The sequence below is a fragment of the Scylla paramamosain genome, chromosome 48, assembly GCF_035594125.1.
Source record: "Scylla paramamosain isolate STU-SP2022 chromosome 48, ASM3559412v1, whole genome shotgun sequence".
NCBI lineage: Eukaryota > Metazoa > Arthropoda > Malacostraca > Decapoda > Portunidae > Scylla > Scylla paramamosain.
In genome coordinates this window covers 3,389,756-3,414,362 of record NC_087198.1, presented here as the reverse complement: position 1 = coordinate 3,414,362, position 24,607 = coordinate 3,389,756, and the positions used below count along the sequence as shown (strand labels likewise).

Genomic DNA, 24,607 nt, shown 5'->3' with positions numbered 1-24,607 from the left:
ATGAAAAGACGTGGAAAACTGCAGGGTGGTATAATCAGCATAGGAGTGGATAGGACAAGAAGTTTGGTTTAGTTTGGTTTTGGTTTAGTTTGGTGTGTGTGTGTGTGTGTGTGTGTGTGTGTGTGTGTGTGTGTGTGTGTGTGTGTGTGTGTGTGTGTGTGTGTGCGTGTTGTGTGTGTGTTTTGTGTGTGTCTGTGTATGTTGTGTCTGTGTGTGTGTGTGTGTGTGTGTGTGTGTGTGTGTGTGTGTGTGTGTGTGTGTGTGTGTGTGTGTGTGTTTGTTGTGTGTGTTTGTTGTGTGTGTGTTTTTGTTGTGTGTGTGTGTTTGTTATGTGTGTGGGTTTGTTATATGTGTGTGTGTATGTGTGTGTGTGTGTGTGTGTGTGTGTGTGTGTGTGTGTGTGTGTGTGTTTGTGTGTTTGTGTGTGTGTGTGTGTGTGTGTGTGTTTGTGTGTGTGTGTGTGTGAGTTTGTGTGTGTCTCTGTGTGTATGTGTGTGTTGTGTGTGTGTGTGTGTATGTGCTCTGTGTGTCTGTTGTATGTGTGTGTGTGTGTGTGTGTGTGTGTGTGTGTATGTGTGTGTGTGTGTGTGTGTTTGTGTGTGTGTGTGTGTGTGTGTGTGTGTGTAATAATAGTAATAATAATAATAATAATAATAATAATAATAAACGGTTTATTATTTAGGCAGTTAACAAACTGAAAATGTACATAGGGGGTGGGGAAAAACTTAACATTATTCCTAAAAGTAAGTCTAATCTAGGAGGGAAATACTATTGATTGATGGCTTGCACCATGGTGGAAATTGCACTGAGTCTGTACCGGTCCGTTTGCGGCGCCTTTAGGGGCGTTATCTTGTTGTGGTTAGTTCTACTTATGCAGACATTATAGCGGTTACTGAGGCGTGGCAGATTGTTCCTGAGCTGTGCACAATGCAGGAGTACCAGCTCTACCATCACCTGAGGTCAGGACGCAGGGGAGGGGAGTGGCCGTTTTCTGCCGCTCTACCCTGAGCCCCTCACTCCTCCCTGTCGATATTCCGGCCGGTGTAGAGGCCCTGTGGGTGAGAGTCACACCCCCTTGCCACCCCAGCAACACGGCCTCCATCATCTTGTGCGTCGTGTACCATCCCCAACGAGCCACCACAGCACAGTTACTCACCGTTCACATCATCGACACTGCTGATGCCCTGAGGGTGAGGTATCCTGCCGCCAAACTGGTCATCTGTGGAGACTTTAACAGATTAGATATTAACGATATCATCCTACACAGGCTACACCTCACCCAGGTCGTGGACTTCCCCACCCACCAGCAAGCCATCCTTGACCTTATACTGACAGACCTGGGCCAGCAGTACTCGCCTCCTAAGCCGCTGCCTCCCATGGGACGGAGCACCCACCTCTCCATACTGTTGACACCCACACCCACCAACTCGACCCTAGCGGTCAGCGGTCACCAGAACCCACCGCCCCATGCCTGACTCAGCCATGAGGGAGTTTGGGCAGTGGGTGACACAACACCCGTGGACCGAGTTGCTGGATGTGGAGGACGTCCACTTAAAAATGGCAAAATTACGTCACCACCACCACAGAAGCCTTCCACCGATACTTCCCAACCAAGAACGTCACAACGCACCCGTCTGATGCTCCCTGGATGACACCCCGCATTAAAAGACTCATGCGTCAGCGGACCTGGGCGTTCCACTCCTGCCCGATCCTATACGGGAAACTAAGAAACAGAGTGATCAGGGAGATTAAGGCTGCAAAGGCAAACTATTACCCAGACAAGATACACCACCTCAAGCTGACCAACAACAGACAGTGGTACGCTAAGATCAAAGCTTTGTGTGGCCTACAAAAGCACACTTCGTCTCTTCCTTGCACCTCACACCTTCTTGCTACTCTCGCGGCTCAGGAGATGAACGATCACTTTGCTGCTATCTGTTAAACCTTTCCTTCTCTCCACACCACTCTGCTTCCTGCCTATATTCCGGCACCCTCTCATCCCCCCAGTGTCTAGGCGGTGGATGTTTTTAAGAGAATACTCAAATTCAAACCAAAATCCACCACTCCCACTGACCTCCCTATAAAAATTTACAAGGAATTTGCTGTAGAGCTAGCAACACCGCTATGCTCCATAATAAACGCTTCACTCTCCCAACACTCTTGCCCCGAGGACTGGAAGACATCTTACGTCATCCCCATCCACAAAACCTCCAGTCCACAGTCACTCAATGACCTCAGGCCAGTCTCTATCACCTCCATCCCTAGCCTTATTTGTGAAGATTTTGCATATGACTGGGCCTACACCAAAATCTGTAATACTGTGGATATCAGACAGTTTGGAAATATTAAAGCCACCTCTACCTCCCATTACCTGACCAGCTTCCTTGAATTCATCCACAGCCACCTGGACAAGCGAAAAACCTCTCTAGCTGTTGCTTTTGTGGACTTCAAAAAAGCCTTTGATCTTGTTGATCACACTGTTGTCATCAGCAAGGCAGTAAGTCTGGGTCTCCCTCCTAACCTGATAGCGTGGCTAGCCGACTTCCTCACAGGGAGGCGTCAGGCAGTTCGCTATCAGGGCTCTGTCTCTACTTTCCAACAGCTGACATGTGGAGTCCCCCAGGGGACCAAGATGGTCCCCTATGCTTCCTCCTCTTCATTAACGACGCCCTCACTGACACCCCCCATCGCTGGAAGTATGTGGACGACTGCACCGTGGGCGTCCCAGTTTCCACCAAGAACCCGGACTACTCGCCACTGCAAACGATTCTGGAGCGACTGCAGACGTGGATGGAGGAGAGCAGGATGACCATCAACCACAGCAAAACTGTGGTGATGCATTTCTGTACCTCCTCTGTACCAGTGCCCCCTCCCCAGCTCTCAGTGGGCCCTCACCCCCTTCCAGGTGGTCAGATGTGCCAAGCTCCTCGGAGTCATGGTGGACGACCAGCTGACCTGGAAGCAGCATGTCGCCAGCACCATAAGATCAGCTACCTACAGGCTGTACATGCTGCGCAGACTCAGGTTGCTCGGGACGCCGACAGATGAGTTAAGGGGCGGTGTATCTTACCTTTATCCTCCCCAAACTCATGTATGCCTCCCCAGTGTGGTCCTCCTCCTTCACACAAACTCAACAGCTACAGTTGGAGAGTGTGCAGAAAAGGGCGTGCAGGGTCATCCTTGGCCCTGCATACACCACCTATAAAGAAGCCCTGAACACCCTGAGCCTGTCCAGACTATCCACCAGGTACCGCTAGGCTCTGGAGAAGTTTGGAAGGGGACTTCTGCATCATCCACGTCTCAGAAACATGCTGCCGCCTGACGCGCCTCGCCCGGCCCGTGCAACGAGACACCACAACAAGATAACGCCCCTAAAGTCGCCACGTACGGACCAGTACAGACTCAGTGCGATTCCCACCATGGTGCGAGCCATCAATCAATAGTCCCTTCTAGATTTGACTTACCTTTAGGATTAATGTCAAGTATTTCCCCACCCCCAATGTACATTTTCAGTTTGTTGACAGGTTAAAGAATAAGCCGTTTATTATTTTTATTATTATTATTATTACACTGCTATCAGAAACAAACAGGCCGACCAAACATGACGACCATCACTGGTCGCAGGTACCATTATATTTATCTCAGCCTTATTCGCCCACACACGCCACACAAAGCTATTCATGTTTCACCACACGCCAACACACGTCCATATACGCACGCATGCAGTATCCACAGCCATTTTTATACGCCCGTACGGAACCATACATCCATACACACGCCCACATAAAGCCATACATACTTCAGCAGACGGCAACACAAGGAAATGCACGTCCACCCAAGTCCACACACCCACACGCACTCACAGGCATTCATACACGCATATACGTATCGATACATCCAAACACACGCCCACATAAAACCATACCTGCTTCCACACTCGCCTACGTAAAGAAATACACGCCCACACACACACAATTAAAGCTACACGTGCACGCAAACATTTGCACATTCCTGTACGTATACATATACCTACACACACGCCCACACATATGTAAACACGCACCCACACATCCATAAATTAAATAAGATTACATGGATAAATGAACCGTGCAAAGTGGTACAATATAGAAAATGGGAACCAGAAAATATATCCCAGCTCCGAGCCTGCCTGGAGTGTACAGACTGGGCCGCGCTCATAGAAAACAGGGCAGACATTAACGTAAACACGGACATTTTTAATTCATATTTTAACTTTTGTTTAGACATGCTTATACCTACCAAAGATGTGAAAATATATCCTAATAACAAGCCATGGATAAATAAAGAGTTGATATCTATGTTAAATGAAAAGCGCAGAATAAGGCATAGTGGAAGTACAGACCAGAAAAAGAATTTGCAAAAACGAATAGATAAGAAAATAACAAACTCAAAAAAAAAATACAAAGAAAAGATTGAAGGGCTTTTTAGAACAAATAAATCGAAAGATGCTTGGAAAGGAGTCAAGGCACTTTGCGGATATAGAAAAAAGCAAATAACACCTGAACCAGACGATGGGGTAACATATGTAAATGATATGAACTCATTTTTCGCTAGATTTGAACAGTATGATACTAGTGTAGAAAGAAGTGAGGTGTTGGGTGTCATACGCGACAAGAGAGACGAACAAATCGAGATAACGAACGAAGCAGTGATGAGGGAACTGAAACGTGTGCGAGTGAGTAAAGCCACGGGGCCGGATGGGATACCAGCTCGGGCAATTAAGTACTGTGCGGAACAGCTGACTCCGGTGCTGACACAACTGTTCCAAGATTCCATCGACCAGGGAGAAGTGCCTCATCTATGGAAATTCACAGAAATTAAACCCATTGCCAAAACTCCTTTTCCGAATACTTTTAATGATTTTAGACCTGTTGCCCTCACATCTAATATTATGAAATGTTTGGAGAATATTGTTAGAAACCTTTTATGTGATAGAATGGAATGTTTTAGAGACCAAATGCAATTCGCTTACTGTAGAAATAGAAGTGTTCAAGATGCAAGCTTAACTTTTATGAATGATATTAGCAAACACTTAGATCAAAGATATTCATCAATTAGAATTTTATTTATAGATTTTAGTTCAGCTTTTAACACTATACAGCCCCATATACTTTTAAGGAAACTTTTAGCGATGGGCTATAACAGTAACCTTTTAAACTGGATTTTTAGTTTCTTAGCAAAAAGGCCCCAGTACACCAAAATAGGCAGCACACTGTCCAACAAAATCATTACCAACACAGGTGCACCTCAGGGATGTGTGTTGTCCCCAGTATTATTCACCCTGTACACAAATGACTGTAGGAGCGTCTTTGATGACTGTAACATAATCAAATATGCCGATGACACAGTAATTATAGGAAAGATATTGAACGATGACTGTAGAAATTATGAAACTCAGGTACGAAAATTTGTTGAGTGGTGTACAGATAACTATTTAGTACTGAATGTTAAGAAAACCAAAGAAATGATAATAGATTTTAGGAAAAAGCTTACAAATGCACCAGATCCCATCAGTATTAATGGAGAACCTGTGGAACGGGTAAAAGAATATAAATATCTTGGGATTGTGATTGACGATGAACTCAAAGGCAATGCAAATACAAATCTAGTCATTAAAAAGTGCAACCAAAGACTTCATTTTATCAGAATTTTAAATAACGTTCATGTAGACAAGAAAATAATCAGCTTGTTTTATAAATCCACCTTAGAGTCAATTTTGAATTTTTCTGTCACTACCTGGTACAAAAAGCTAACTGTATCAGACAAAAATAAGCTAAACAAAATAGTCAAAAAGGCTAAGAAGTTAGGGGCAACAGTAACATTCATAGACAATCTATATCAAGAGGCAGCATTAAAACAAGTTCGGAAAATAATGCAGGACCAAACTCATCCTCTTAATAACTGTTATATGTTTTTAAGGTCAGCACGAAGGCTGGCACTGCCATTGATAAAAACGGAGCGGTACAAGAAAACTTTTGTCCCCAGCAGTATTGTGATTTTTAACCATTTTTACTCATAGAAATTCTTTTAATGCTTTTTTGTGACACACTTTTATTTATATATAGTACTTCTGGAGCCTGTTTTTTGCCAAAAAGAATTTCACATGTATGCATATATGTATAACAATGTGACCAATAAATTATCTTATCTTATCTTATCTTATCTTATGACATCGAAACAAAAGCTTCAAGATGCTGCCGACACGGTTTTTCAGTCACCACTTTTTAAAGGCTGGTCTTATCCATTTCAGCCACTGACGACTAAAACCAATGATTAGCGGCAAAGATAATACATATAGCTTTGATTTCTTGGTCACTGATGAAACATAACAGCGCCAGATAGACGATTTCTGGAACGCCTAAATTTGCAGTGAAGCCAGCTTGGGCATCTATATAATTTGTGACAAAACATAGCTCAAAATATCAGAAACACCGTCCCATAAACACCCAGAAAACAGAACAACATGGCAAAAACACCCTCAGACAACAGCAACAACACCAATAACAACATCCCTATCCTTCCCAAAACACCTTGAAAATACACAAACGTCAGCAGGGTAGGTAGCGGTACACACACACACACACACACACACACACTGGGTAGGTAGATGAGTGAGTGGGTATTTGGATGGGTGACTGGGTGAATTGGTGTGCGGATGCGTGTGGATGGGTGAGTGATTGGGTAGGTGGATGAGTAGGTTGGTAATTGGGATGTGGATGTGTTTGTGGGTGTGTAGGTGCATGGATAATTGGATAGGTTGTGTATGGGAGTTTGTGTGGATGGGTGAGTGGATGGGTAGGTGGATGGGTAAATGGGTAGTTTAATGGGTGGGTGAATGAGTGGAGGGTGTGGGTGATGTGACGTGTGGATGAGGTGAGGAAGGGTACACCAGCTCAGCGTAATACACAAAATTAGAAGTTGTTTCTCTCACCCCTTGCACCTCTTTCATAGCCCAGTTATAAACTGTAATCAGCGGATGTCCGCGCCTCGCAGCCATTCCAGTGAACACAAAAGAGCCGCGTCGGACAGCCTGCGCTTCATAATGAATGGCACCTCTTTATAGTTTCGTATAAAGGAGGCTAATTTCAATACATGACATCATTTGTTTTGTGCGTGTTGCTTCACCACAGACGACAGACAATACTTAGCTATTACGGGCGAATGGGCTGCTATAATACGCCGTCAGACAGTGGGAGGACTCGATACGAGGTGGACAGTGCAGCGGGGTTTTGTACCTCGACCATATATGAGTCGTTGCTTGTTATAAAGTTTTTTTTTTTTTCCCTAGACGTGGATGGCGATTCTTGCCCAGCGGGTGGAGTTTGTTGTAGATGTTGTATTACTTCCTTGTATGTGGGTTTGTAAAAGAGATTGGTGATCTCATTAGTGTGACCTGGCATTAAAACCAGCTGTGAAAAGAGTGCAGGAGTTACGAGGATCCCTGGACACCCCAATTTGAGCCCTGCACTGAATCACTTGGGAGGTAGTTCAGGCGAGGTAGTCGAATTGCAGCAGCTGTGAGAAGCGGCCGAAAATTGTGGTCGTAACAGAAGAATTTTCCGTAGAGTATTTATTTATTTATTTTTATTTTTTTTTGGCAACTAGAAGTGAGTGAGTGAGTCGGTAGGGTTGGGTGGAGTGTCTCCCCGTTCTTCCCTCTCGCCTCTGGCGTGTGTCATCGCCTGAGACGTCACTCTAAGCACTGTTCTCACGTTCTAGTGGGTCACAGTCCACGCTTTACTAAAGCCAGACGTACAGACAGGCACGTACTACCTGCAGGAGACGGGGAAGGGGTTTACAGCTAGTGGACCAGTTGCTTCAAGGGTTATTTGAGTCACTTACCGCAGTACGCCCATGTCTATACATATAGCTTTCAGGGGTCTCCATTAATCTGCCTATGAGTGTACTTCCCTGCAAGGCACTCAGTATATATATATATTTAGACGTGACTCCTCCCCTTTTCTGGAGGCGAGTACTTTGTGTAGCAGTGAGAGGTCCTCCACTCTCCTGGTGTTTATCGCTTATTGCAACTGTTCTTCCCGGGAACGTAGCTGGCAATTCTTTCCCAGCTGCTGGAAATAGTTGTTGTAATATATCCTTGTCTGTGGATGAGAGATGCAGACTGATGACCCTTATGTGTAACTGGTGCTATGACCGTTTCGTAAAGAGAGCAAGAATTTCAAATGAATCTTATAAACTATACTAAGCACTGCACCCAATCACTTAGGTGGTGACTACTGGGGAAGCTAGTCCATTTGAGGCAGCTATGGGAAGGGAGAAGGCGGTAATAAAACGCAGTCTTCTTATATAAGTATACTAAAGAAGATTTAGCATACAGAGCTGCACGACTCCCCGGTGGAGTGGCTGTTTTTGCTTTGGTAAGGTCAGACAGACGTGGTGAGTGCTCTCATCGTTCTGTCCCAACGTCGCTACCTCACGCATCTTTGCCATTTCTCCTCCAGCCTGACATCACGCCAAACCACAGCCCCGCCTCTGTAAACCATTGCTCCAGAAATACTGGAATACTAAGGAAAATAACATTAACGATATGTTACCTTCAGACAGTTAGTACGTAAATAGCTCGTTCACCAAACTAACATACGAACACACACACACACACACACACACACACACACACACAGAGAGAGAGAGAGAGACACGAGAACCATTCATAGTTAAAACAGAACAAAGGGTAGCCGAAACAACACAAGAAGAAGAAGAAGAAGAAGAAGAAGAAGAAGAAGAAGAAGAAGAAGAAGAAGAAGAAAAAGAAGTTATTTGTAACAGCATACGAGCAAACAGATGAGATAAAAGGGAATCACTAGATTAGTGACAAGGAGCACACAAGACTTCATTTATCCTTTATTGAAGCTTACACCTTCATTCTAAAGGCAATAAAATGTTTCTTCTACTCCTCATGCACTAATCCGCCTGCTACCTGTAACAAGACATGGCACATGAGATTAAAGGGAATTACGAGTGACAGAGAAGACATAATTAAGGCTTTATTTATGACCTACTCCTTTTTTACTTTTATTGTAAAGGCAATAACGTGTTTCTTGTACATTTACCCTGTGTTGTCACTTTACAAAATGGAGCTTTAAGCCTGAAATGTAGCAATTGGGTCTGTTCATGAAAGAAGCTAGGTGTTACGGTGGGCATGAAAGCGTTACCGCCTTTATTTGTGCCTTATTATACATTTTCGCTATCTTTATCGTATTTGTAAAGGAAATAAAGCTTTCATTATACCCTAGACTTATTTTATTCCCCATTCACAATACTTAACGAAACACATATACCAAAGAATTAAACTAAAACAATGCTAGCGAAAAATATACGAGACAAGTCAACAGATGCACGATAATTATTAGATAGTGTACGAAATTTGAGATAAAGAAGCAATAATACCTAACTAAACACATAGGAAACAGTAGATAAAAATAACTAAATCAAGACTTGTGAAAATATACGAGTAAAAGGCTTAATTCAACAGATATACGATAGTTATCTAATAGAAGCGGAAATACGTAAGCAAACACATTCTCCAAAATAAAATTAATTAATCTATAACAATACTACTAGAAAAAAAACAATAATATTTAACCATAAGACATGAGAAAAAAAAACTGCCAAATCCTAAACATTTTCCTTTAAAACCGCCTAATTTGCCAACAAATGCTAAAAACATAAAAACTCCACACTCGTCATTAATAGTCTAATTACTTAAATAGATAGTACAATAGTCTTGCTTCTCACCCCCCAGCCATGCCTACTGTCAACGAACACAACACCCTATCTTATGAGCTACTGTTGGCTTGTTGGCCAGAGTTCAGGCATTTGAACCCTTTGCCAACAAACCAAGACTGCCACGCATCTTATTCTCACTTATAAGCCAATATTGCCGAAGTTTTAAGAGTAATTACGCATTTCAAGCTCGATTTCAAACATAAAATTTTAAGGGATTAAGCTTAAAATATTTACCTAATTTTCAAACAAATTAGTTCAATTCGTCTCAAGAAACATCAGCAAAAAACAAGCGGAAATAATTCATTTCAACACCGTGAAAGTTAGGAATGTACACCATGGTATCTATGAATGGGAGAGTAACAGCCCCCCTATAATGTAGTAGCCGCCCCTCCCATTCCAGCCCTGTGTCCCTCCCCTCCCTAGCACGAGGAACACCCGCACTTATGGCCTGCTGTTGGTTGAATTTTGTGCTTAACTTGAACTTTTTTATGTTTCGTGGCTTTGCGATGAAGGCAATTATTTTGTTCTTGTGGGTTTGTTTTTCATTTATCTCTTATTCCTCGTGTTGGTATGAGTCGTTTGTGAGTTGATGTTTGTTATTCCACGCATTCTAGATATGTTCAGGCTTTTTGATGAGTTCCTCGCCAGCCAGGCTGAGCAGCAGTGATAATAATGAATGTTCCTTCTTCCCGGGTGACTTTTTTTTTCTATCCTTGTATGAAGTTATTCATTATTTCCTGTGTGTTATTCATGTATTCATCTTATTCTATACGTGCACCCTGTTATTCTGTTTATCTGTTTTGTTGTTTATTTCCCTTGTATGAAGTCATTCGTTATTCCCTGTGTGATATTCATGTATTTATCTTGTTTAATACACATATTATTCTGTTACATCTCCTCAATACTTCGTCTGTTACGTTTATTTACTTATTCATCTCTATATATTTTTTTTCTTCTTCTTCTCATCCTTTTTCTTCAAATTCCGTGGATCTCTTTATATTTATTGCTTGCTGTGTGTCTCCCTCAGTTTATTAAAGATTCTTTAAATATAACTATGCATTTTTTTTTTCCTGTTTTGTGTTTTTATATTTGTTCGTTTATTTATGACAAAGTAAAAATGAAAATTTTAGTTTTGTTCCTATTTTTTTTTTTAATTAATTAATTTATTTATTTTTGTTTTAATTTATATTTCCAGTCTTTTAACACGCTTTTCCAAAATCTTGGACTCTTCTTCTGTCACCTCACCGACTCTGTACATCTTGTGGAATAATTTTAAAATCAGTCACATTTTGATGGCGCTGTCTTAGAAGGAATCAGGTAAAATAAATACTTGCGAATTACAAGCAATCTTAGTCATTTATTGAGCGTAAATACAAAAAAAAACGAAAAAAAAAACATGGTCTTTTATGCCACGAATACAAAAAAATTCCGAGTCTTAATAATGATGATGCCTGTGGGAGCCGGCAAGAGGGGCTGAGTGGCTCGTTCCTGCGCCGGTCAGGCGGCAGAGAGGAGAGCTGTGGGCGTGGGCGTGCGTACCAGACTCGTCTCCTTACGCGGCAGTCACGTGGAATCTGTGTTCACAATGAAAGAGCTTATATTTCACCAGCAAGTTACTTATCAGCTGTATGAATCATTAGTTATGTTTTAACACTTCAGACAACAAAATGCGTGGCATCGCTAAACAAGTGTGTGATCCTCAGAGGTGTGACAAACATGAGGAGAGCAAGTCACTCACACACACACACACACACACACACACACACACACACACACACACACACACACACACACACACACACACACACACACACACACACACACACACATCAGACAAGCATACGCATCTCTGCTCCAGCTACTTTCCCCAACAGCAATTCCAAACAGTGTCTTCATGTCACGTGAGGCTACGTGACACCTTGAGGCTGGATAGGTGGCTGGCTGGGTTGATGGCTGGCTGGTTGGCTCGAGGCTGGCTGGCTGGCTGGCTGACTGGATAGAGGCTGGCTGGCTGGCTGAGTGGCTGGAGGCTGAATGGCTGGAGGCTGGTTTATATCCATCCTGGAAAAAAAAAATTCGTGGTGATAAACAATTTCACCACAGTAAATAAGTGAAAATAAAGATTCCCTTATCAATTCTTTATTATTGATATAACAAATCTTATAAAATTTTAACAATAAAGCGAAAAACATAGACTTCCTGAAATCTCTGCTGCAGAAACACAAGCTTGGTAAGTAAAGCAAGATACTTCACCTGATTACACGTGAAGGCAATGCAAACACGTACTGCAAGATTAAATAAAGCAATAAAAGACGCACAAACACAAGGCTGGTACACACCGGGACTCTCTCACTATCTGGCCACAAGGAAATGTTTGCAATGAGCCACAGAAGCGCTTACAGGAAAAACAAATTACTCGTATATTGAAACGAACCCTCACAGCAGGCATGGGGCGCCTCACACGCTGCGAGATGGGAAACACGAGCGTCGAGGAGGAGGACTTCACCCGGGCAGCTGGGCACAGCTGCTGCGGCGCTGCTTCATCCAGTCACTCTCAGAACAATCACACAGAGCAGAGAGAGGAAAACACTCCTTTCCGTGTGTCCATGTATCACACAGCAGTACACAAGTTCCCGTGCAATACACTCACTACACACAGAGGCAGGCACAGAGGCGACAGGCACTCGCACCTCGAACTTTACTCCCAAGTAACCAACTCAATTTCTCCTTCACACACTCATAGAACTACAATCAGACGGTACCGTACAACAATTACTGTATTATTCAACACACACGCACACACACACACACACACACACACACACACACACACACACACACTGTACATTGTCAGTTTGTTAACTGCCTAAATTATAATTTAGGCAGTTGCTGGCAGTTTATTATTATTATTATTATTATTATTATTATTATTATTATTATTATTATTATTATTATTATTATTATTATTACACTCACACGGGCCTCCTCATGACCCCAGGGCTTCAGAGATGTGTAAAATGTTATGAAAATAAAGATAAAATTTCTGAGAGAAACAGGCAGTGCCAAACGACTGCATATTATGTATAGCATGTAACAGTGGAATAGTTCAGTAGTGGAGAGTAGCAGAGAGTAGCAGGCACAGAAGCAGAGAGGGCTTGACCAGAGAGGGGCTGAGATGGACGGAATAACTTGAAAGTAAGTGGCGCTTGAAAGCGTAATGCAGTCTACGAGTATAAATGAATGATGTTATTAAAGGAGGAGTAGGATGTTTAACTGATGTTTTATGTTTGGTATGATAGGTTTGTATGGTGTACGAAGATTTACTTCGTTATGGAGAGTGTTTATAGTAACTGATGTGTTCCTGATGTCACGTGTGTTTTTATAACTGAACATTAATGGCGCCGATTGAATAGTTGTTGTGAAGATGCATTTGATATGGTCTGTGTTTTGCACGGTGATTGCCTTGATCAATGAATGTGTTCAACAAACAAAGTGACACCTAAAAACTTTAGATTACTTGAAAATTAATGCGAATGACAAATTTTGACTTGTAAGAAATGTAAATGATTATTAGTGATCAATTGAAATATGAAAATGTTTTTGAGTTTTCCAGTAGCCTTTATAAAGCAATTCCTCGCAATATCTCGGACCACGACAGTTGGATGGGCGAGTGGATGTATGCATGGCTGGATGGATAGATGAATGGATAGATGGATAGACGAGTGGATGGATGGATGAACAGATAGATGGATGTGATGATAGATGAGTGGATGGATGGATGAGTGGATAGATGGATGGATGAGAAGGTGGATGGATGGAACAGTGAACAGATCGATGGATGTATAAATGAATGAATGAGCGGATGGATAGATGGATAGACGGTTGGATGGGTGGATAGGTGGGGATGAGTGGTTATATGAATGAAAGGCTGGCTGGATGGACGAGTGGATGAAGATGTGGATGGATGTATGGACTGATGAATTGATGTAATGGTGGATGAATGAGAGGATACACGGATGGATGTATGATTGGATGGATAGGTAGAAGAATGGATGACTCCATTAGTGGGTGAATGGATGAAGGACACGTAGATGGATGAATGGATAGATGGAAGGATGGATGGGTGGATAAAATGAGAGATGAATGAGTGGATAAATGGATGAATGGGTGAGTAGATTGATGGACGGATGGATATATGGATAAGTGGAGGAGTAGATGGATGAGTGGATGGATGTAGGAGTGGATGAATAAGAGGAAGATTGAATACATGAATGGATGGATGGATGGATGGGTAGAGAGGCGGATAGTTGGAGGGAGGAGTGAAAACATGGTAGGATGGATGGATGTAATGATGCATGGATGAGATGATGGATTAATGGCTGGCTGGATGAGTGGGTAGGTGGATGGATATATAGGGTGAATAGAAGGATTGATGGATGGATAGAAGAATGAGTGGATATATATATATATATATATATATAGAGAGAGAGAGAGAGAGAGAGAGAGAGAGAGAGAGAGAGAGAGAGAGAGAGAGAGAGAGAGAGAGAGAGAGAGAGAGAGAGAGAGAGAGAGAGAGAGAGAGAGAAAGAGAGAGAGAGAAAAGTCTTATGCAGCGAGGACGCAGGAGGACAGCAAGCATGCAGTTAGCAAGATCAGTAGAGCAGTTAACATGAAAATATCGGTAGAAGACAGCTAGAGATGCAACACTGTGGCAATGAGAGAGAGAGAGACAGAGACTGAAGACAGTCAGTTAGAGGAAAGGAGTTGATAGGACGAAAAGCTTTTGATTCCACCCTGTCTAGAAGAGTGGTATTAGTGGAACCCTTCAGACATGTGAAGCATACTCCATACATGGATGGATAAGGCCTTTGTACAGAGTTTTTAGCTGAGGGGAGTGATAAAAGCTGGCGGAGATGTCTCAAAAAACCCAAGTTCACAGAAGCTGTTTTACCTAGAGATGAGATGTGAAATTTTCAGTTCAGATTATAAATAAAGGACACACTGAGGGTCTTCAGTGTAGAAGGGGGGAAGAGGTGAGTGTCACTGAAGAAGAGGGGATAGTTGTCTGGAAGTTTGAGTCGAGTTGATAGATGGAGGAATTGAGTTTTTGAGGATACCAAATTTGCTTTGCCCCAATCAGAAATTTTTGAAAGATCAGAAGTCAAGCGTTCTGTGGCTTCCCTGCGTGAAATGTTTACTTCCTGAAATGTTCGACATCTATGAAAAGACGTGGAAAAGTGAAGGGTGGAATCATCAGCATAGGAGTGGACAGGTTCAGAAGATTATTGATGAATAATTAGAAGAGAGTGGGTTACAGGACAGAACACTGAAAAACACCACTGTTAATAGATTTAGGAGAAAAACAGTAACTGTCTACCACAGCGGCAATAGATTTGTTAGAAAGGAAACTTAAGATGAAGTTACAGAGAAAATGATAGAAGTCGTAGGAGGGTAGTTTGGAAATGAAAGCTTTATGCCAGACTCTATCTAAAGCTTTTGATATATCCAAGACAATAGCAAAGGTTTCACCAAAATCTCTAAAAGAGAATGACGAAGATTCAGTAAGGAAAGCCAGAAGATCACTAGTAGAGCGGCCATGATGGAACCCATACTGGCGATTAGATAGAAGATTGTGAAGTGATAGATGTTTAAGAATCTTCCCATTGAGGTTATATTAAAAAAAAAATTACATAGGCAGGAAATTTAAGGGATTAGAAAGGTCACCATTTTTAGGAACAGGCTAAATATAGGCAAACTTCCAGCAAGAAGGAAAGGTAGATGTTGACAGAGTTGAGTTTGACTAGGCAAGGCGCAAGAACAGAGGCACACTTTCGGAGAACAATATGGAGGACCTTATCAGGTCCATAAGCCTTCCGAGGGTTTAGGCCAGCGAGGGCATGGAGAGCATCATTGTGAAGAATTTTAATAGGTATTGTGAAGTCGTCAGAGGGTGGAGGAGAGGGAGGAACAACCACTAAATCGTCCAAGGTAGAGTTTTTAGGAAAGGTTTGAGTGAAGAGTTCAGCTTTAGAGATAGATGTGATAGCAGTGGTGCCATCTGATTGAAATAAAGGAGGAAAAAAAAAGAAGAAGCAAAGTTATTGGAGATATTTTTGGCTAGATGCCAGAAGTCACTAGAAAAGTTAGATCTTGTTGACACTTTCTGTTAGTGAAGGAGTTTTTGGCTAGTTGCAGAACAGACTTGGTATGGCTCCGGCCAGAAACATAAAGTGCATGAGATTCTGGTGATGGAAGGCTTAAGTACCTTTTGTGAGCCACCTCTCTATCATGTATATCACGAGAACAATCTGTATTAAATCAAGGTTTTGAAGGTTTAGGTCAAGAAAAAGACTGAAGAATGTACGACTCCATGCCAGACACTATCACCTCTGTTATGCGCTCGGCATACAAAGAACGGTGTCTGACATGGAAGCAGTAGTCATTCCAAGTAAAATTAGCAAAATACATCCTCAGGTCCTTCGCTTAAGGGGATCCTGAGGAGGAACTGTATAGGTAAGACAAGATACATAAATGAAATTGTGAGAGGTGGAGCCTAACGGAGAAGAGAGGGTGACAGCATAAACAGAAGGATTAGAGGTCAGGAAAAGGTCAAGAATGTTGGGCTTATCTCCAAGACAGTTAGGAATATGAGTAGGTTGTAGCACCAATTGCTCTAGGTAGTTGAAGATAGCAAAGTCAAGGCTTGTTCACCAGGATGTTCAGTGAAGGGAGATGAAAGCCAAAGCTGGTGGTGAACATTGAAGTTTCAAAGAATGGACATCTCTACAAAAGGGAAGAGAGTCAGAATTTTTGTCCACTTTGGAAGTTAAGTAGTCAAAGAATCTCTTATAGTCAAAGGAGTTAGGTAAGAGATATACAGTACAGATAAATTTAGTTTGAGAGTGACTCTGTATTCGTAGCCAGATGGTGTAAAACTCGGAAGATTCAGGAGCGTGGGCACAAGAGCAGGTTAAGTCGTTGCGCACATATGCGCAACATCCAGCTAGGGATTAAAAATGAAGATAGAGAATGTACGAAGGAACAGAAGAGGGGCTATTGTCCGTTGCCTCAGACACCTGAGTTTCAGTGAGTAAATCAAGAAGAGGTTTAGAAGAGGAGACGTGATGCTCTACAAATTGACAATTAGATCTTAGACCACCAATGTTGCAGAAGTTAATGAAAAAAAAAGTTGAAGGGGTTTGTCAAATCTCTTAGGGTCGTTCTCAGAAGGGCAGTCTGAGCTGAAGACATTTATGTTTCCCTCCCTAGATGAGGACTCTGAGGCTGGTGTAGGAGTCGCCATGATAATTTTGAAATTTTGAGTAAAGGGTGTGTGTTATTAGGTGCTTGTAGTTTTATGTGGAGGAAGAGAGTTGTCTTTAGAGGGCAGACTGTGACTGCCCCCTTGTGTTGTGAGACACAAAGGAAAACGTTCAGTGAGGTCACAGCTGGGGTTTAATGATTAGTTCACAGCACCCCCTTAACTGTGCTTTAGACCTCACTGGGAGTAATTATCGTTTCGGCAGGTGCCTCCTGCCTCCTCCAATCACAGTACCTATAAGGAGAGCCAGACAGTCGTTATGCAGTCAGAATAAAATGGTTGTGTTATATATTGACAAAGACGGATTGAGTAGGTGTAGGATGTGTTCCTCATTGAATGTTAGTTGCGAGGTTTGTGTAGGGTGTGATTTGTCATTGATAATTAAATATGTGAAGTGATTTGAATCGGAACTGTAATGTGAAGTGTTTGAAATATTTAATGGAATTTTATTTTTAAGAGAGACGAAACAATTTTTTGTAGTGTATCGTTGTTGTCAGAAATCGTATATGATTACCATAGTGAAAATACATGTATATAATACAAATTAAGTAAAAATTATAAAAAAAAGTTTAAGCGTTTCCGAGAAAACACAAAAGCCAGTCTCATAGATTAGGGATGCATCAAGATCGTGCAATGTATAAGCACGACACTGATGGCAGCATTGGGATTTTATATTGCAAAGGATAATGCTGCAAAGATAGCATTGTATAGATTGACACTGCAGAGAGAGATATTATCATACTGTTATTGCAAAATTAAGAATTTTGCAAGTATAGGATGTGGCAAATGTGACACGATAGTTGTAATGATTTGTTATACATTCTGCGTCTGTGTTGCTCGCAAATCATCGTCACACAAGTTCTCATTCCCACACACTTCATGATTATTTGACTGCTTAAACCGTCTTGCTCTGATTAAAAAAAAAATGTAATATGTTCAAAGGATTATATTGCTCATGAGATCAAGAAATTATGTCCTCTTGTTATGGTCATCAGTTACGTACTTGTTTCACCAGCGGCGTACATTGGTGAAGCAGGGAAGCACATACTCGTATGGCATTTAGCAGGCGACTCAACAACAAGTAATTATAACATCCATTGCAACAAATCATTACAACTCTCATGTCACATTTGCCACATCCTATACTTGCAGTATTCTAAATTCTACAAGTTACTTATAGATTCAGCTGGGACATGGAACGCAGGTGCTAGAGATTTGTACAGAAGATGGTGAGGATAAGATTGAGTTGTAAACACTTAATTCTACAAATGGCAGAGTCTGTTTGATACGAGAAAATTTAGTTGTTAAGAGACGTAATGGAAAGGATTTATTAAGCAGAAATTTAGAGAGAGAAGCAAGTGAAGAGAAACAAGACGATAACTTTAATGGAGGAAACATACGAGCCGAAAAATTAACAATATATAAGTAGTAGCTTTGATACAGAAGCGAGTGTCTCAAATAATGTTGAAAAATTCTGAAGGGTGATGTATGTTTGTATGATCATCATAAAAAAATAAATAAGTAAATAAAAATAAATAAATAAATAAAATAAATAAAATAAACGAAAACTAAAAAAAAAAAAAAGAGCTGTCCTCACAGCTGATGTGAGTACTTGATATGAATAAATTAAAGGTATATGAAAATCACCGTGGAAGCGTATGTGTGATTTCCAGGCCTAAATAAGCCATAACTAAACTGAGTTGATAAGGCGACTGGACATAAAAGGAAATGTTAGGGGTGAAGACGGAGGAAATTTTTCAGTGAAGCATTAACAAAACTCTCAGCTATGTGTTAAGAAACATAAAGGGAAGAATTAGGATACTGAGGTCCCTGTAAAGTACTGGGAGAGGTCATCGAATCAGGTAACACTGTTGGAACGGTGGTAGCTCATGCAACAGAAGGACTGTTAGTTAGACTCTGACTCACGGGACTCTCTCAGTGACAAAATGCGAGATAGATCAGGTTATCACTGCAGCTTCTGCTTGTGCTATGAGATCAATTACAATTAGATCAATTATTTGTAGACAGACTGAGTAAAGAGAAGAATTTAAGCATATGGTAACAGAAAAAAAAAATAGTGTGGAAAGGTAAATACATGTTAATCATACGGAATCATGACTGTATATTCACAAAAAGTAGTTAACAACAAGTATCTGTATTAAAAGACGATAGCATGCTGATCTGCCTTCTTGCAAAGTACAATGATATGTGGTAAAAAATATTAAATGATATCGCAAAGAGAGGAGTAGATTTTCAAAATAATAAAGAGATAAGGTTGAAGAAGTCTTAAAAGGTAACGTAAGTCTGAGTTCGCAGTGTGAAAATTAGCCGCCAGTAAATGGCGAGAATTGTTTATGTTAGAATAGTTAAGAGTGGGGCGCTGGAACAACTGTTTTGCAACTTCTGTAGCTCACACTCCAAATACACTGCAAATTCGGCGATAATGACTTGATGAGGATTACGAAGATTATGGAAGGGCATCTTGATAAATTAAGACATTGGTCAGAGTCGTATATCACGTACTATTATAATGATGATTTACAAAATTCGTGCTGTTTCATAAATTGAAATCAGAATAAGAGATAATGCAAGTGCATAGTACTGAAATAGACAAGTGCATCACTGAGAAAGCCCTCTCCTTCCTTGCTATTAATAACGATTTCAATAAACAGAATTATGTGTTGGGTAACAAGTTGTTTTCAAGAAACCAGAGCCTCCTGTAGTGGGTACTGTCTACAGCTAGACGCACAGTGTAGTATATCAAAATGACACTGATGGCACAAGCTGACATCAAGGTGAAGTACATTCCAGGGAAAAAAAAAAAACATGATATTATAGCAATGTTATCATGTGTGGATGACCTTAAATGATGGAATATGATGGAGAGATTTTTCATATAATTGAAAGAAAGTATACACTGATGCATGATATATATATATATATATATATATATATATATATATATATATATATATATATATATATATATATATATATATATATATATATATATATATATATATATATATATATATATATATATATATATATATATATATATATATGAATGATCGAAAAATTATCCGAGATAGAAAAGAAAAATACTCAACTGAAGAAAAGGAAAAGAAAAAAAAAACATTGCACGCAACGCAGACTCAGATAATTTGATGCATAATTGCTTCAGTGTTGTATTTTCAAAAAGGGAGGAAGGAAAAGTTAATGTTAAATTTCCAATTAGTGATGTGCTTAAAATATTAACGATCGTTCATCTTGAGCTAAAATGTCAAAATTTGCAACTTAAAATGATTGAGAGAATATAAATGAGATGAAAATATTTGTGTCTATGGATAAAGGGAAGTCATTACTTATATATAAGACTCTGATGTTGTCCAGTTGGCTATTGCGTCCATTGCAGCAGTTCATATTGTTCTTATGATGTGATTAAAAACCATGATGAAGGTACATGCTTTTAGATAATTATTGTTGTTCCTTCTGCACATTATTTAAACACATAATGAAATGTTTATTCCTCTAAGAGATGAGATTCCTGCCGACACCTGATGTCCGCAGGATGACCTCCCTTCCATTATTTCTTTATAAATACAAGTGTTTTCTGACTGCATCAAACTTGTAGTCATATTGAAAATACTCAGAACTGATTTTCCTGCCTTACGATATAACTATTGTAGAAAAATATGATTGATTTTTGATATCTCTTCTTCCTAGTCAAGATATTGAATTTTATATTTTGTTTTCGCCACAAAGGCTCTATTTCTAAACTCGGAAGTTATGAATTTTGCTAATATATGCCTTCCCAGGAGTTATTGATGGGTACCTTTGTCTCGACACAATGTAGAAATAACATGCACTTCCTGATAAAGGTATCAGCCACACAGGACATGGATAGGTACGACTGGCTGTTGACAATGCTGGCTGTTGGGATCACCCTGGTGTTCGTGGGCGTGGATGAGGGCCGCACCGATGGCTCCCCTGGTTCCGGGAGCATGAAGCGGGCCTTCCAAACCCACACCCTGCACCACATCCACGGATGAGGGAACGAACACCTAGCTAAGTAACCAGTCGCGGGAGGACGCGCGAGCATAAGGAGGGAGGCGTGTTGTAACGCAAAAAAAAAAAAAAAACAAGAAGAAAAGAAACACGTAACAAGAGAGAAAAATTAAAAAAAAATATATAAAAAAATAAGAAATAAAAAAGGAAATAAGAAGTAGAAAGAATAAATGAGGGAAGACGATGATAAAAACGAAAGCATATACCAAGAAGCTATCACCACCTTGATAGATAAGAGACGTGACGTGACCACCGAAGAGATGCGGTGAGTCATCACAAGACTAACATAGCCGGAGATTAATACAAGATTACAAGAAGAGATACCTAGGTATCACTGAATTAGTACACGATTAGAGCAGAAGTCAACGGGATCTGATAACGAGGACAACATGGACAGAAAGAATACCATAGGAGTCGCCGCCTCCTTGTTCCTGACTAGAAGATGCGATTACCAAAGGTACTCGAGAATGAACCTTATTGGAAGTTAGGGAAAAATAAACTGTATGATCGAAGTACGGGGAGATAAATATAGTTACTTGAAAATCAACCTTATTGAAAGATACAGGAAAATGAACTGCGTGATTGAAGTATTGGAAAATAAACCTTACAGAAACGGAAGCCTTCTTGGGGCAAAAGGTCGCTCTAACCTCACGTGTATATTATGAGGTGTAGAAGAAGGGAATAGACAGAAGCAGACAGAGAGATAAGCTAGACAGAGCTGTCAGACCAAAGAGGGTCAGGATGGGCAAGCCGCCTGTCTCAGTACCAGTAAGTAAAGCCAGACAGTTGTAATGCAGTCATAGTAAAATGTTGGTGATATATATTGACAGAGAGGGATTGGGTAGGTGTAGGATGTGTTCCTCATTGAATGTTAGTTGCGAGGTTTGTGTAGGATGTGATTTATCATTGAGTATTAAACATGTCAAGTGATTTGAATCGGAAGTGTAATGTGAAGTGAGATTTTTAATGGAATTTATCTAAAGAGAGATGAAACAACATTTTTTTTCGTTATTGTCGGAAGTTGCATATGATTGCTTGAGGATATATATATATATATATATATATATATATATATATATATATATATATATATATATATATATATATATATATATATATATATATATATATATATATATATATTAAGCAAAAATTAGAAAAAACAAAATCCAAGCTTTCCCTTGAACCCACAAAAGCCAGTGTTATAGATGAGGGGCGCAACAAGGTTGTGCGACGTAGAAGCACAGCATCCCAACAAGACACTTAACATGTAGCTTCTTTTTATACACAGCTTCTTTTTCCCGCAAATATTCTACCATAACTGCATCTACAATCAGTGTTAACACAAAGCCTTCTATGTGCTTTTTTGTACTTTCATTTCATGGGAATTCTGAACTGAAATTACTTTTCTTTCAAGTGTTTTTATTCTAAACAAGAACATTACCTGCTTAACGAGTCAAAACTCCCTGAAGCCTCAACCCCTCGCTTGCTGTCTCCTTCCTTCATCTGACAGACAGTGTCAGCGCAGTGTTGCTGAGACACAGGGGAAGAGCGCAGAGCTGTGTGGTGTCGACTCCTCTGCTGATCCAAGCTGTCAGCATGCAGACAATAAGTCCCCAAGAGAAGACTAAACCTGCATCAGCCAGCAGTTCACTGATCATTGCAAATACAGTATGACACTGACAAAGAAAAAAGTGTACGTGAGGCCTGTAAATCAATTAAAGAAATCACCCGTGGGCTTGAGTATACTGGAATAAAATACCAAGAAAATCTACAGGGAAATGACATAAGTTTTGTGCAGTGGTGTAATAACTACAAAGACTTACTTTTACATAAAAGTTGTGGCTGAGTGGCACTTTTCTATTAAACACTGTACCAACATAATCCTTAACAAGACAGAAAACCACCGGTACATTTCTTTCATTAACTGTAAGTGGTAATGTGTTATTTATAGAACATGGAAAGAAAACAGGCAGACAAGTTTTTGGTGTATAAGGTACCAATACACTTCCTTACACCGTATAAACTGAGTGTACGACTGACGCTTACGAAGTGTGCACCCTAATCCTGCTCAAAACCTGTTTTAAATTGCTCACTATGACAATTACAAGAAACTATGATTAAGAATAATATTACGTGTGTGGAATACCCATCATAAACACATCAGAACTCAAAAAATATATCGTGTTAAAGAAAAGAAAGTGACAAATATGCACTTATGTTTAAATATAGTGAAAGCATGCATTTGCATATATAACCCTCGCAAGCCCATGTCACCATTCCTCACTAAGTGCAGTACTACACCAGAATATATATATATATATATATATATATATATATATATATATATATATATATATATATATATATATATATATATATATATATATATATATATATATATATATATATATATATATATATATATATATATATATATATATATATATATATATATATTAGCACTGGTAGTTCTGTATACCTAAACTTGATGCAAACTCCAGAACAAAAAAAAAAAAATAAATAAATAAAAAGAAAAAAAATACACGGATGCACAAAGCAAGCAAACTCCACTCATCGCACATCACCTCCACCCTTGCTCCACTAGGCTTCGCACCCGCCCGGCTACCACGCCAACATATTATTATTATTATTATTATTATTATTATTATCATTATTATTATTATTATTATTAATATTATTACTAACATAATAATTGTTTTAATTTTCATTAGTGTCATTTTAATTATCATTTTTATTACCTATAATCATTACTTTCTTTATTTCCATCAATATTTTTATTAATAATAATAATATATTCAACAATATTATAATTATAACTACAATTGTTATTGTTAACCTAATGTATGGAAGAAGTTGTCGATGGAGAGGCCAGCGGTGCAGGAGGTGCTTCATGGAGAGGAGGAGGCGGCTATGCATGGCAGCATATGTGCAGGGAGGGTGCACTCCATCCTGAGGCGTGCCACGATTAAATGCAATAGAAAAATGCAATATAAAAAAAATGTGAACAAGACTTTGTAAGTTTGCTTTAGTCACCGTCACTGCATTGATCTCCTCGAAGACTGCGTTGACGGAAGGGGTGACTGCACCAATGCCACTGATGGGATGCACTGCGCTTAAAACTGTCAGGCATTACTGTCATCGTTGAGGGAATTGAAAAAAAAGGGATGTGCTTCAGAACTGGAAAAAAAGCAGGGAGGATCTAGATACTTGCAAAGCCATGGGAGTGACAAATGTAATGGTTGCACCGCTTGTTTAGGTGGCTGATGAATAACAACATAATGAAATTAGTCAAACGCAAAATTTTGTGAGAGGAGGAGCAAAGGGATTTACGTTGTAGCAGTGTTTGAGTGACCCCTCTGTGTATTAAGTACATAAGTGATAGAAGCACCGCAGGATAGCAGAGCTGGG

At 40.1% G+C, this 24,607-nt stretch overlaps 1 long non-coding RNA gene across 5 annotated transcripts in view; it reads right to left on the bottom strand.

Annotated features, from left to right (window-relative positions):
- Nucleotides 1-11,121: 11,121 nt before the first annotated feature.
- The window catches only part of LOC135095259 (uncharacterized), a 36,199-nt gene continuing 22,713 nt past the window's right edge, over nucleotides 11,122-24,607 (bottom strand). The window contains exons 1-4 of one of the 5 annotated variants that reach the window (XR_010264178.1): nucleotides 24,036-24,228; nucleotides 22,620-22,766; nucleotides 11,630-11,847; nucleotides 11,122-11,360 (exon numbers count right to left, since the gene is read on the bottom strand). This is a non-coding gene — a long non-coding RNA (uncharacterized LOC135095259). Of the gene's footprint in view, nucleotides 11,361-11,614; nucleotides 11,848-22,619; nucleotides 22,767-24,035; nucleotides 24,229-24,607 lie in introns of those variants that run through there. The other 4 variants (XR_010264179.1, XR_010264180.1, XR_010264176.1 and 1 more) reach the window with 4 other exon arrangements.